This window comes from Falco biarmicus, chromosome 2, assembly GCF_023638135.1.
Source record: "Falco biarmicus isolate bFalBia1 chromosome 2, bFalBia1.pri, whole genome shotgun sequence".
NCBI classification, from domain to species: domain Eukaryota; kingdom Metazoa; phylum Chordata; class Aves; order Falconiformes; family Falconidae; genus Falco; species Falco biarmicus.
In genome coordinates this window covers 8,386,527-8,400,459 of record NC_079289.1, presented here as the reverse complement: position 1 = coordinate 8,400,459, position 13,933 = coordinate 8,386,527, and the positions used below count along the sequence as shown (strand labels likewise).

Sequence of the window (13,933 nt, the reverse complement as noted above, 5' to 3'; positions counted from 1 at the left end):
GGGGCATCATTTTCAATGGCAGATGTCATGTGTCTCATGCTCAAACACAGCCTGAGAGCATTTCCAATGGTCTTTCCTTTCTGTATTAACCAACCCTACAAAGAATTAAGTTGAAACAAAAATTTAGGGAGTTAGTATCATAATGTCTCAGACGTTTCTCTGCCAGAGAAGAAGCTTCCCTAAAAAAAAAAGATGTTCCAAGATTATATATTAAATGTATTTTTATATGGCAGTTTATGTAATTTATCTGAAAGAGTGCTGATATTCCAAACCACATGCTAACATAATTTACAGTTATATTGCTTTTATCCAAAAGAATCCTGATGTGGTTCACAAACTTAATGCAGTACAAACACCATATATCAATGGTACCCACCTCAGGGTGTCAGTCACAATTACAGAACTGCTGCAAGTAAATCAAAGAACAGAACGGTGGCTAAATTAAAATGGTGCTTGATCTGCAGATTCAGCAGATAAATTTGACTACAACTTTACCTGAAAGACCTGCAGATTGTTTCAGAGTCACACTCAGCAAGAGGCATATCCACCAGAAGATGAAAGGCTGAGTCAGCCCTCACAGATGTCAACCAGAGGTTGAGGCAGATGTTGACCATGTTTCTGTTCTCAGCCTAGTCTTTGATTTCGGTGTATGTCAATGGCATAAATGAGATCACAAGTATGTTTCCAGATCAGTGCTTAGACCTTTACAATTTCCATTACTTAATTGAGTGACTTAAATATTTGAATTCAAGTTATTTACATGCCTGTTAAACTCAAGTGTCAATTTTTTTTGCTAGGAAAACTAGTAGATTAAATATGGTTTGCCCCTGAAAAATGAACTTTTAAATCTAAATACAATTTTCCAGTAGGGATACCATTTTTCAGCACAGATATTGGAACATTAGGCTGTCCTGCCCCTCTTTTCTCCCTCCAAATGAGAGTTTTAGGCAATTGAAGATTTTCAGCAGTATCTACCTATGGCTGTATTTTCTGATATTTTTTTCCTTCTCTTCCTGCCTGCCTCACCCCGCTCCCCCCGGCCCTTGATCCCTCTTTGCCATGTATTACTATTTAGGAATATGAAAAAAACCAAACAGTTTATACATATAGACCTGAAAAAACTGGACATATTTATGGTATTTTGAACCTCACATTAATATGAAATATCATGTATATTTTGCGTTCATTGTATACTTGTAAAATAACTCCTAACTATATCACAATTCAGCATAGTCTGGGATCTCAGGTATGGTAACCTAACACTGGGGAAAGGTATAGGAGGAAAAGAAAGGCAGAAGACAAAAGTGCTGTTACTGTACAGATTCAAAAGAAAATATGCCAGGTAGCTGATTCATTTTAAGTAAACAAGTCTTAGTCATTTTTCTGCCCATGTTTCAAATCTTAAAAAATACCTCCCATGAAAAATATAAATCATTAATTCTTGATCAGACATTTTTGTAAGGATTAGTTCACAGGCCTGCAGACAACATCTGCAGCTTATGCTTGTTTCTTCCTCTATTAACCAAGAATTACAAAAATCAACTGAAACAGAAAAATTCAGTGTTTCAGCCTTGGTAATCTTAGGTGGTTCTTTGGCCAGCCACCAACTCCTGCTTTCTATTGAATATCTCAAACAATTCAGGTAAAATGTTGGATTCTAAGTCTTATGGATAGCGTAGGGTAAAAGATGGACTAATTTATGCATGGTAGATAAACCTGAACTAAAATTTACACATGCACTTCACAATAATTCCACTAGAAAAATGCATTAAAATATGCAGTTCTTTCTATTTTTTTGTCTTCCAGCCCTTCTACTTTTGCTATTTCATATCACTAGCACACAATACCTGCACTCTGAAACAAATACAATAAAAACAAAGCAGAATTTATTCACATCCCTGAAAAGATGGGAGAAAGCTGACTATGAGTGTTGTCATTTCAGCAGTGAGGTGTGAGTAGCAAGAAATGAAAGACTAAAACCAAAGGAAGATAGTTGAGTGCAAAATATTTGCAGCACATAAACTTATGAAAGCCAGTAGTAATTGCTACCATAAAAATATCTGAGCTGCTCTGCAAAGTTGTTTCAGGAATCTTGTAAAACTAAATCAGTCTACCACTATAATTCAAAAATAATAAAATTTGAACTGGAATAGAAGAAACCAAACATGAACAGGAAACATTTAAATTACATTCAGTATTCTGGAATAATTTCTTTAATTCAAACAAGAATGTTTCAGAACAACTGCAGAAAAATTTAGGCTTTTTAACTGACAAATAGCAAAATATTGTGAAATGAAAGTAATTCCATGCCTGGAAAACCTATTTTGTATGTGGGAGAACTATTTTCTCCTTCCTCTGAAACTTAGTTCTGTGTTGGATGGGTATGTTTCATTGAAGTATTTAACTCCTGGGGCTGCACCTCACAGAGAAGAAACACTGACAACTGCGGGTACCAGCTGAGTTTCACCTAATGCCACCTACTAACACTTTTACTCTGCATTTCTGAACTGCAGCCCAACCCCAAGCCAGCAGCACCCAGCACACACTTGTCATTTCTCTATGCCGTGTGTATCACCCACCTGAGAAGGACAGGGATAGTCCACAGGACATCAAGCAGGTAATAATTTTGCCCAGTCCCAGTTTTCTGTCTGGGGTAACAGATTCCTTTCTCAAGGAATATTTTGGTAGTGGGAGACACAGGTCTACTACTATAGACAAACTGAGATGAACTATACTGTAAATAAATACAGAGAGCATAAAATACTATTTACATGGAAAGGGTGATGGTATATATGTTTATACTTTCTTAAAACAGCTACAAGTAGGTTTTTTGAGTAGTAGAGATTTTCTTTAGTTAACAATAGTTCTATTACTTAGATACTGCTAGGTAGAAATGTTTGCTCCTTACTAATGCTAGCTGCCCTGAATGTTTTTTTCTACTCATTGTACATATTCCTGAACGTAGCAAAAACATTTCCAAGAGTATAATTTACTTAAAATATAGAAATAAATAGCTATAAAAGAAAAAATAAACCAAAGTGAACTGATTAGTCTGCCTGGCTAGCTCACTCATTCAGTTTCAGCATGTGGCTACACACAACACAGTTCAACCAGTTCTTTATTATTTCATAATGTTAAAGGTTATTACCACAACACAAAACCCAGGATAATAGTGGGTTCTTAAATTAGCATTTGCTTAGCTCAAAAGCCAGTGCACTAATCTCTTGCTTTAAAACCTAGCACAAAAAGCATTATAAACCACACTTACAGAGTGGTGGGTTTATGTTGTCTTCCAAACAAGAAACATCTTACTGAGAGTACAGCCATGGACTGGAAGGGACACGTCACGCCCCACTCTGTTGCTTTGCAGGTTGTTCAAACATAACACACTGACCAGTGTGATGCAAAGATGACATTAACTTTCAGGATTTAAAAACTGTTGTCAAGCCAGGTTACACTCCCACTTGGCTAAAATAAGGAGATCTTTGCTAACACTAAGAAAGTATTCTGAGAATGAGGACTCCATCTGCGGTTTTGTCAGGCTGACTTTTGAGGGAGTGCATTGGTAATTCCCAGGTGGAAAAATGGTGATGTCATAAGCATTTCCCTGTAGTACAAAATAAAAACGGTATATTAATATTAAGCTTTAGGCCACCAATAACCTGAATTTGCACAGGACAAGATAGTATGCCACTGTTGTTCAGGCAGTAATTGAATCTGCCACGTATGGATCACTCCTGCTTGCATACTGGCAAGTGGAATGACGAGCATTCCCCATCTTTGATGATTCCAGGCAAGACAGAAAACTGAGGACCAGAGAAGCGGCAGGTATTTAGGAGTGCTTTCAATCCACAATCTGATGGGATTACAGCCACTTTCATATAGGGCTATACAAAAGGTTCTCCACAGAAATTTTTTCTTCTACACATGGTCACTCTATGGAGAAGATGAAAGTGTTCATCTACAGAAATGCACAATGGCTTCCAGCACAGCTCATTCTTGGGACATGTTTCTAATATCTGCCTGCAGGAGTCAAAATTGTAGGGTCTTTACTAGAGCTGATCTTGGATGTCAGTTGAATCCTACACCTCTACGTATGGGTAGCTTCTCCATAGGTTGTAACTGTTCTGTGGTGGAAATAGCCATAGCAACCAGCACCCTTCTGACCATGCACATTCCCTGAAAACATAGAGAAACTCCACTGAAAGCTGACATGAGCACCTTGTCTGTTGAAAAGGACCCTTGATTGATACTGTTCTTGTTGTTGATCATCTACACTACCTTAAATGCCAGGCAGAAAGCAGAGCATTTGTATCACTTGGTTTCACTAATGTCTGGCTCCTAGTGATTTCTGGTGCTGAATTCTTCAGAACCAGCTCTATTACCCTGGAGCACACCCTCCTCACCTGGGAGGTTTCAAGGACAGACAGATCTGCTTGTCATTTTAACCATCTGGCAGCAAAGAAGGTGCAGGAGTTATGCACCTTGTTTTTATTTTATTTTTTTTCCCCATAGCAAAGACTACTTACATTGAAAGCTCCGTAATGCATCCAGATGCCAAGACACTGAGAGCAACTAAACAAACGAAGCAATTGCATCCAGAAACAAATGAAACTTAGCATTTGTTTTGCTTATAAATGAATCTTTCACTGTTTTTATAACTTGAGCATCCTCTACTGCTTGTACAAACATACAAGATCTAAAATACCTCTTTTGAAGGATTAGGCCTTTGCATGTATTTCACTCCCAACATAAAGAACAAACCAACATCAAAGGGCATGCTGTGTTTATGAACACACTTTTTCTCTCCTACAGTTGCCAGATTTGTTCCTGCACTGTTGGATAATCGTTTAAAATGGTATAGCCTATCTATCCGGACATACACAAAACCCTGCTGTTTTTCATTGACACATCGTCTTTTACTACGTTCTGCCTCTTACAAGCCATAAAGTTACTTTAGCTATTCCCAACACTGTCTATACTACATATCTAACGTATCGTTCCAACCCATTTTTCCACTGAAGGACTTCTCCTCGAAAGCACATCACTATGATTGCCGGTGTCTGTACAGCTTTGTTTCACACCCATCGTGACTACTGAATTCAAAGCTGAGAATGCTGCAAAATAGCATGCAATGTGCCTTTATCAGTCACTTCAATAAAAAGTGAGAAGAGATTTAATGTATGGTTATTGGTTTTCAATTCCAGAGCTTTCCGTACTTGAGCCTCAGTATTATAAATGTATTCCTCTATTGAAGAGTATAGAGCATGTGTGTGCTTGAAAGAGGGAAACAGAACTATTACAGGCACACAAGCGTGTGAGTTTACACACTGCTGCTGCAATCTCCAGCATTTTTGACATTTTTTCATCATTTGATGATGATGATCATCAACATTCATCAAAATCTCCAATTTTTGACACAGGCAAAAAGCACAGTTGCACAACTACACAGCCACGCATTAGTCATATTAACTGCAAACTGAAAAATAACTCTCCAAAGAATGATGCTGGGTTATCCAATCCCCTATTTCACCAAAAATGTCGGCCATCAGCTGTTATGGGACTTCACAGAAAACCTGAAGGTCAGTACACAAGAGGTATTTCAGTCCCAAGAAAAAAAGAAAAAAAGATCAATTCCAAAGCTAAGAACTTTTATCTAAGATGCTTTTCCCTGAGTGTCTATATTTTATATGAAAGATAATATGAACATAGGTGCCTTGACTGGTTTCAGCTGTAACCAAAGGGCAAAAGCCGAGGAAGATTCCTCTTTGAGAGGTTTCTGCTACTCAAGAGTGCTATACATCAAGCCTAAAATAATACCTCTGTTTAGAAATGAATAGAAGCGAACATACTCCTTGGAGTTGTGGTGTAGTACATTTCCAGCAGGATATATCACTAACCACGCACATGGCTGTTACCTGGACCAGCCCTGGTAGCTAAGGGTACTTAAGGCACTGCACTCCACAGAAAGCACTGCTGCCACTTACTGCGAGGTGGGAAGCATGGATCACAGCAGCAAACTCCTATCGAGGTAAAACAACTGGGTTCACCAGACCAGAGAGGATTTAAAATACAGTTCTTAGTCACTGTGGTTTTTTCCTCAGCAGCACTCCTGGACTATGCCTGCAAAGGAGCAGTAGGCACGCACCCAGGTTAAAAAGTGGGTTTTACCACATCCTCTGGTTATTTTCCTTGGTCTTACCAGGACTGAACTTCAAAAACCTGGTCTCATCTGCGCCCAACCCTCCATACCATGGCCTGGAGATGAACTATTTGGTACCTTAATTATATTGTGCTATAACAAATAGCGAGTCTGGAGCTCCAGTGCCCACAAGAGCCATATGCCCATATCATAACTTTCTCCTTTTAGGGTTGCTTTTCCTGTCCTAATTTATACTTCCTCAGTTACAGTACATACATTTACATGGTTAATGTTCAGATTGCTGAGATTACACCATAGTGATGCATGCGATGTAAATGCTTAGACAGATGGATGCAATATCACAGATTTCTGAAAGGAGGAGAACTTGCAAAGCCAGAAGCTCACACTTTAAGAAATCTCATTTGCTAGCACAGGGGTCACTGAAAATAGATCTGAATGCTTAAAAAGCAGTGAAATACTCTTAAATAAAGCACTGCTGACAAAGGTATATACTCTTTCCTAGAAATAGGCTCTAGTCTGTTAGGCTGCCAGGAAATGATATTCTCAAGAAATTCTGGTTTTTTTCAGATTTATGATCTATAAAGAGTAAGTGCAAATCTGTTCTGCAAAGGCAGTCTGTGGCAAAGGCCACCTTGCCAATAGCCTTCCTCTTTAAATAAAAAATGATGCTAAAATGAGAGACCTTATTAATTAAGCTAGGATCTGTCCTGCAGCTTCAATGCTTCACATATAACTCATGGAATAGGTAATTTCTAAGTGAGAAGTCACGATACAAGTTTAAATCATTACAGAGTAAACAGTTTGGACTAGTACCAGATGAGAGGTTACTGGTCTCTCTCCAATTATTAATAATACAGCAATAAGACAACAGGTGCTGTTCTGCCAAGCCTTCTTGGTATTTTGATAAAACAAACTTGCCTCTCCAACCCACAGAGAAAAGCAAAAAGAACAACCGGCACAGAGAGACAGGAGCAACGACTGCCCCTTTGATAATACTGCTACTGATAAAAGGAAAAGTAAAAGTAAAATTGCCACTCATGGCCACCTGCCTCTCCTGATGAGGAATACAGGTATTTTACAGCAATGCTAATATTTCAGTTTCATAAACTCCGCTTTTCGATTCCTTCCCGGTTAAAACAACAAAATTGCTGGCTTGCTGATCTTTAAACGTACTGGCACAATACTGTCGACAGATATTAAAGGAGCTTGCTTGAAAAGATGTAGAGATCATAATGAAGCAAGGGATAATTAAAGCAAAGAAACTAAAGCTGATGAAATTCAAAAAGTAATGCATATGTTATAGGAAATATACCTTTCCCTGCCTAGCTGTGCTCTATTATGTTTCCCACAGTTTCTTTCAAAGTCTCTCTTTGCCTTTCATCTTACACATATTTCAGCACTGTTGTTATACAAGATGGGGAATCATTCATTTTAATGTGATACTCAGCATAATTCCACAAAAACACAGAGAGGTTACCATTTTACTGGTTATCTAATTAAAAAGCTCTACAATAAAAATTCTTTGCAGCCCCTCGCTGCACACAAAAGATTCAATGCTGCATCTGAAAAGCCACATGTACATAAAAGCACAGAATTTGCAAATGCTTCTGATTTTAGCTTTTTCTTTTTTCTTCCTCTGGTTACAAAAGCCATAGCTATCACTCTTTTTAACCGCTAATAAAAGCAATTTAATGACAGGTAGGTTTGCTGGTTTGTAGCTTCTTTGAACCCTCAACACACTCACTAAAGGAAAGTAACTTTAGCTAGAAAAGAGATCCTCACAGCACTATGGTGAATAATTCATCATTGCATTTTTCTTTTCATCTCATTTTGTGCCAGTAACGCATACAACTGAAAATATTGCAAAATCTAAAAACAACCACCGACAAGGACTTCCAGCAGCAAAATACACATAAAACTAGCAGGCAGGTTTCCCCAGCTTATATAATAACAGCTTTAGCTCAACAGAACCCCCATCACTCACCGAGAACTGAATTCACTTGAACAAAAGCAGAGCCCAGTCACCAAATGCAGCTTCGTAGGACTCTTAATGCGAGATGCTCCTGTCTGCTGTTCAGTTCACACTTGCCTTTATAACTAAACCAACCAACAACATTCAGTTGCTGAACCTGATGAATTATAAAACGGTAGCTCCCAGACTCTCATATTTTACATCACAGGGGGTGGTCATCCAGCATACACACTGCCTGTGTACATATATTCTGCTATAACTCATCCTGATAAACACATCAGTGCTGGCAGCAGTGACAGTAATTGGTGCTCAGGATGTACAAGCACAAACCAATAGAGCACACTCCCACCTTCTGCTCTGTGCAACATCTCTACCTGTCAATCACTGCACCTAGTTAAGGTGGAATGATCAACTGCACTTCAGGGGAGAAGCAAAACTCAGAGGAGAAACCATCTACCAATACGGATTCTTCACTTAAACATTTCTTAATACAGTAGTAAAGATAGCTTCATCCTCCTCTACACACAGTTTTCATCTTTTTTTTTTTTTTTTTTTAAATCTTCATAAAAATCTTCCCTTCTTAAAGACACAGTTCTTGTTTAGTGACTAACGCAGAGTTCATAACTTCCACTAGCATGAATGGAAATTATTCTGGCAAATTCCATGGACATTAGCAAGGATAACGTGAAAGCATTACTCCAGGCAGAATGACTGTCGAAAGCAATGTACTTGTTAGGTAAAATTATGTGCACATTTTAAAAGCCTCTTAAAAACCCCTGATAGGTTTTAAGAATGTTCTCTAAGTTATAAATATGTGTTTTTAATGGTCTTCGCTTCTGTAACGCTTCCTTTTCTCTCTATGCTTGCACTGTTTTTAAAGTAAATGTATAGATACAAACCAACAGAACCAAACAGCTAAAACTTAGACCCATTAATACAATCAATTAAACATTTTCAAATGGGATTAATTACAGCAATAACATTCACAATCATTGCACACACCACAAATTATCACTCACAATTAGCTCCCAACAAGGAAAACTGGTTATGGTACTGGTAACACACAGCCAGGGATCAGTCACTGCAAAGCGTTTTGTATGGTAAGTCTTTTATGATGGAGCAGAAGTTGCTCTTCCAGAGTTGAGCTCCAGGAATTTTGTATGGATTTTACACAAACTCAAGGCTATTTGTACAAGCGCCGAGTGTGAACGAATGCTTTATTCTATTTCTACATCACTGGTTATGGCTCTCAGAAGGCTCCATTTGGAACCTGAACTTGAGCCAGCTCTTTTCATTCCCCGTGCCTGTAAGACTCTCCCAGTATTTGGTACCACCAAGACAGGATGCGCTTGGGAAGGTGAGCACAGTTGTGTGAGCAGTTGCGCATCGTCTGGATGCTTTTCCGCGAACAACTGGGCTGAGGAATGCAAATGAAGCCTGTGCCGGCAGCCCCAGGCAGAAACCCAACCCTTCTCACCATCTGGACCGACTGATGTGCGTCACGATGTGGGAACAGGGTGTTGCATTTCATGCATAGCAAAAGCAAGTCCTATATATATCCCTTTTCTCCCGTCCTCAGCTGCTTGTTCCCCCCCATTCCTCATTTGTCTCTTTGTGTTCAGCACCTTCACTATCCCAGAAAAAAATTCACTAAAGGCCAGAGGCATGAGCAGTGTTTCTGCATGCGCTACTGACTCTTACTATAGTGGCTTGGATGAAGGAAAAGCTGTGTATAGTTGGGTGGCAGAATGTAGGGGAGACATATCAGGACTTAATCAGAGTAATGGCTGTGATGTCTCTTTCTTAGAGGAAAGGGCAGCTGAGATCCAATAATTGGATTTTCCAGCCATGCTGACTGGGAATAATCCAATATGGGCAGAAAATATTCCAAATGACAGACTCTGGCTCATTAAGAAGGAGCAAAAAGGTCTGCGCCACTGGATTTGTCTTTTAGAGCCAAATTTTATTCTCATGGGTATACACATTTCACTTGCAAATCATGGAGATTCTCTAAAATGGCCCAAACACAACAGTTTGTTGTCTCGTGCACTAATTAGAGTTTTCTGACCTATTTTTCATAAAAGACAGTTTCAAACCATATGTGCCAGAATGCCCTAAATGGCATCTATTTTCCTTTTTTTTTTTTGGCCTTCACCATTCAGGTTTGAAGAGGCTTCCTAAAAGGAGACTGAGGGGGGACCTTATCACTCTCTACAACTGCCTGAAAGGAGGTTGTAGCCAGGTGGGGGTCGTTCTCTTCTCCCAAGCAAGAAGTGATAAGACAAGAGGAAACGGCCTCAAGTTGCACCAGGGGAGGTTTAGATTGGATATTAGGAAAAATTTCTTCACTGAAAGGGTGGTCAAGCATTGGAAGAGGCTGCCCAGGGAGGTGGTTCATTCCCCTTCCCTGGAAGTAGTTAAAAGATGCGTAGACATGGCTTAGGAACGTGGTTTAGTGGTGGACTCAGCAGCATTAGGTTAACGGTTAACTCTATGATCTTAAAGGTCTTTTGCAACCTAAAAGATCCCACGATCCTATGGCACTGCCTTATAATAATTTAGTGCAGCATGATTAAGACACAAGAAAAGCTTGTTGAATCTCCTTGACCAGTGTAACATTAACCCTTAAATTCAGCTCACGTTTATTGAAGTACAGGTTTGTAAAACTGACCACTATCACAATAATGTAAGACACTGCAATATTTCATAGCTGTGTGTAGGAGGCATGTATAAACCACAGTCTGTGGTATTACACAAGAGCCACAATTCCAAGAAAAGCTGCTACCCTGTTTCATATTAACTTGCAATTTTTAATTAGTTATACTGGCTTCTGTATTACCTTTCCATGGGAAATATTTCATAGTTGATACTGCCATAATAGTCGACAATGTGGTGATCTGTAAAACTGCGACCTTCGCAGTGAACAGATATGATCATCACACAGCCCAAGTCCTCGGGGCTCTGTTCATACATTCTGGTGCAGAATGTGAGATTTCACATTCGAACTTACTCGTTTCATTGGCAGGTGTGTGAAAATCCCATATGGCTGCCAGATTCCTGTATACCTACATATATAGAGAGTATGTATTTTTAAGGCATTTGTAACAAACACACTTGTTATAGACTTGGAGGTTCTTTGCTTCAAGCTTCAAACTAGAAATTATCTAAAAATGAAAAAAAAAAAAAAGGCAAAAATGTTCCCATTTGCTGCCATAACATGACTCCTTTCTTCCACGGTCACGTGGACTATACTGACTACATATCATAACATCCTATTTTCTATCTAAAGTGAGCACACAGATCACTGAGGAAAAATCAGGGCATTCAGCTGGAATAACAAGAGTTGTTAACTTTTCTGCTCAAGAAGCAGCTAAGGAAAATTCAAATTGAGAGTAACTACAGGCAGATTTGATGCTACCGAGATCACGAATTAGCTAGTACGGTTACCTCACATCCCAGTGAGGCAAAACTAGATCTCCAGGATCTCCACAGCGTAGACCCAGAGTTCCGGGTGAATAAATGTGCACCAGAGATAATTTCCAGCCTACGCCAGATAGTATGGATGGTCGGTACACCAGTCAGTAATTCTTGCCACATGGCCTAAGATGCTATCTTGAAAACTAAAGAAGTGTTTATTAAGTACCTTTCATTTAGCAATTATGATCCTGAATTCCTTTAGTGAATTTGTGTCACTTTTACACTGGCTAAAGGATATGCTCTTTTCATCTGATAGCCTGTTGATGGCACTGTCAGGGAGTGTCTCTCAAGCAAAGAGCCCAGCAGGATTTAAAAAAAGGACTGGGCATTCATCAGACAATAACATCCAGAAGAACAGTACTAACAAGAAACTTTAAGCTTTCCAATGATCAGGGGATCTGAAAAGACTTTGTTTCTTATGGATGTTTCTCCTGTGATTTCAGGCTCAACACTGTTCTGCCTCAGTCTGCAGCATTTCACAACAGCCCAGCTTCTCCTGGGCCCTTGACAAGACAAAACCCAGCACCTGAAGGGCTGCAGGTCACTAATCAGGTCATTGCTCACCTTCCTCCCAGCAAAGGCACTAATTCAGCTCTCCCTCCCTAGTCCAGCTAAGAATTGCCAGGAAATCTGCATGAGCTTAGTTAATTTGAGACCTACCTTTTTAAAAATGAAAATCAGCTGAGCATACTTGTAAAGGTCTTTTATTACATTTGATAAAGCTCACCACTAGTTACAGGGAATTTCAACACCGGTACTCTCTGAAGGGTAGTAGGGTGAGATGGGGTCATCCTTGTACCTTTTGGGTACAGAAATTTATCAGACTTTTAATTCCAGCTGAGACCACTGAGGATTTATGAATTTCACAAGCCACTCACTCCACTGTCTGTGATCTGAATCCAACAAAAATTTGTCCTTTTACAAATACACAGTAAAATAGTACCACACACTGTCAGACAGAATTCATTGCTGTAACCTATATACATCATGCATTGCAAAATAAACAGCAGTGGCAATGTAAATGAATTTAATTGCCATAGCGAGGCATTGGGGAAATTAGTTTCCTTTCAATATAGCACACTTGCAATTCCATTTAAAAACAGTTTTAAAATAGTTTTAGTTTCTAAGTTTAATCCTCATAAGTAGAAATGAATAAAACTGTGTATGTAGATTAATTAATAAATTAGCTAGCACAGGGCTTTGAAGATGTAAAGGACTGTACAAGTGCCATTACTATAATAATATTTTTCTGTATTACAGTACTTTTGTTCCTCAAGTGATATCTTTCTTGCTGCAAATGCAACCTCAAGTCCTCTTTCTGAATGAGGACTGTGGTTGAAAAAATACAGAAAAAGGAGAATTAAAGAGGATATTCAGCGAGGTCTGAATGAACAGACACCGGAGAGAGCAATTCCAGTTGATCAAGGGCAACGACAAGAACTTGCTTTGCTAGTTAGGAAGGCTGAATTCTCTTAATGGTGGCTTCATAGTCTCAAGAATATGAATGATCTTATCAGTAATAAAGAAGAGCTGCTAAAAGGAAGGAAGGCCAGATGGCGCTTTCCCTAGAGCCTCTGGAGAGGCTGCCTGGATTTGATTTGAAAAGCCTTTTATAGCACCCCATGAACCTGGAATACTACAGCTGCTCATTTTTAAGCCAGTCTGAGACTTTGTATGAACGTTCATTTTCTGTATGGCTTAGATCGGTTCAGCTGGCTAGAAGAACTGAGAAACTTGGGAGGATATAGTTCAGCATCCAGAATTGGGTGGGTTTTTTTGTTGTCTGGACTTTCATTTTGCCTTTAACCCTATGTTTCTCGTTTTCTTTCAAATAGGTTAAATTTGTCTGAAGCTCGATACTCAAATCCAAAATGAATCATAGAGGACTTACTAACTCCAAGAGCTGGAAAAGTAGCTGAAGATCCACTTTGTATTAGGTAAAAATTAGATTCAGTACCAAACCACACAAGCACCTTTTACACAAACTGGAGGCCCCACAGCCAAATCATTTATAAGCCTGGTGCCGGGAGCAAATGAGTTAACATCTTTGTATGGTGAGGAATGGTGGAGAGACATGAAGATCCTCCTGAGATTCGCAGTTTATCTTTGCGTGCACTCTGTGGTGGGAGGAGTAGGTGGCTGATTTGGGGAAGAAGTACAGCACAGGAATGATACACTTGACTCCTCTGAGGATGGTGATGAAAATCTGTCAGCTTGGCATAGTCCTTCACGTTACCTACAGCAATTACTGATGCATGGAGAAAGTAACAACTCTACAGACATGACCATAAGAGGCATGGTACGTGTGGCGGAGAGAGAGA

The 13,933-nt window shown here is 39.3% G+C and overlaps 1 protein-coding gene across 22 annotated transcripts in view; it reads right to left on the bottom strand.

Moving 5' to 3' along the window:
* Positions 1-13,933, bottom strand: part of DLG2 (discs large MAGUK scaffold protein 2) — a 1,040,391-nt gene that overhangs the window by 118,694 nt on the left and 907,764 nt on the right. Inside the window, exon 1 of one of the 22 annotated variants that reach the window (XM_056327241.1) lies at positions 8,148-8,478. The exons of the other annotated variants lie outside the window; for them this stretch is intronic. The gene's annotated coding sequence lies outside the window, so the exon portion shown is untranslated. Of the gene's footprint in view, positions 1-8,147; positions 8,479-13,933 lie in introns of those variants that run through there. 22 annotated transcript variants of the gene reach the window in all.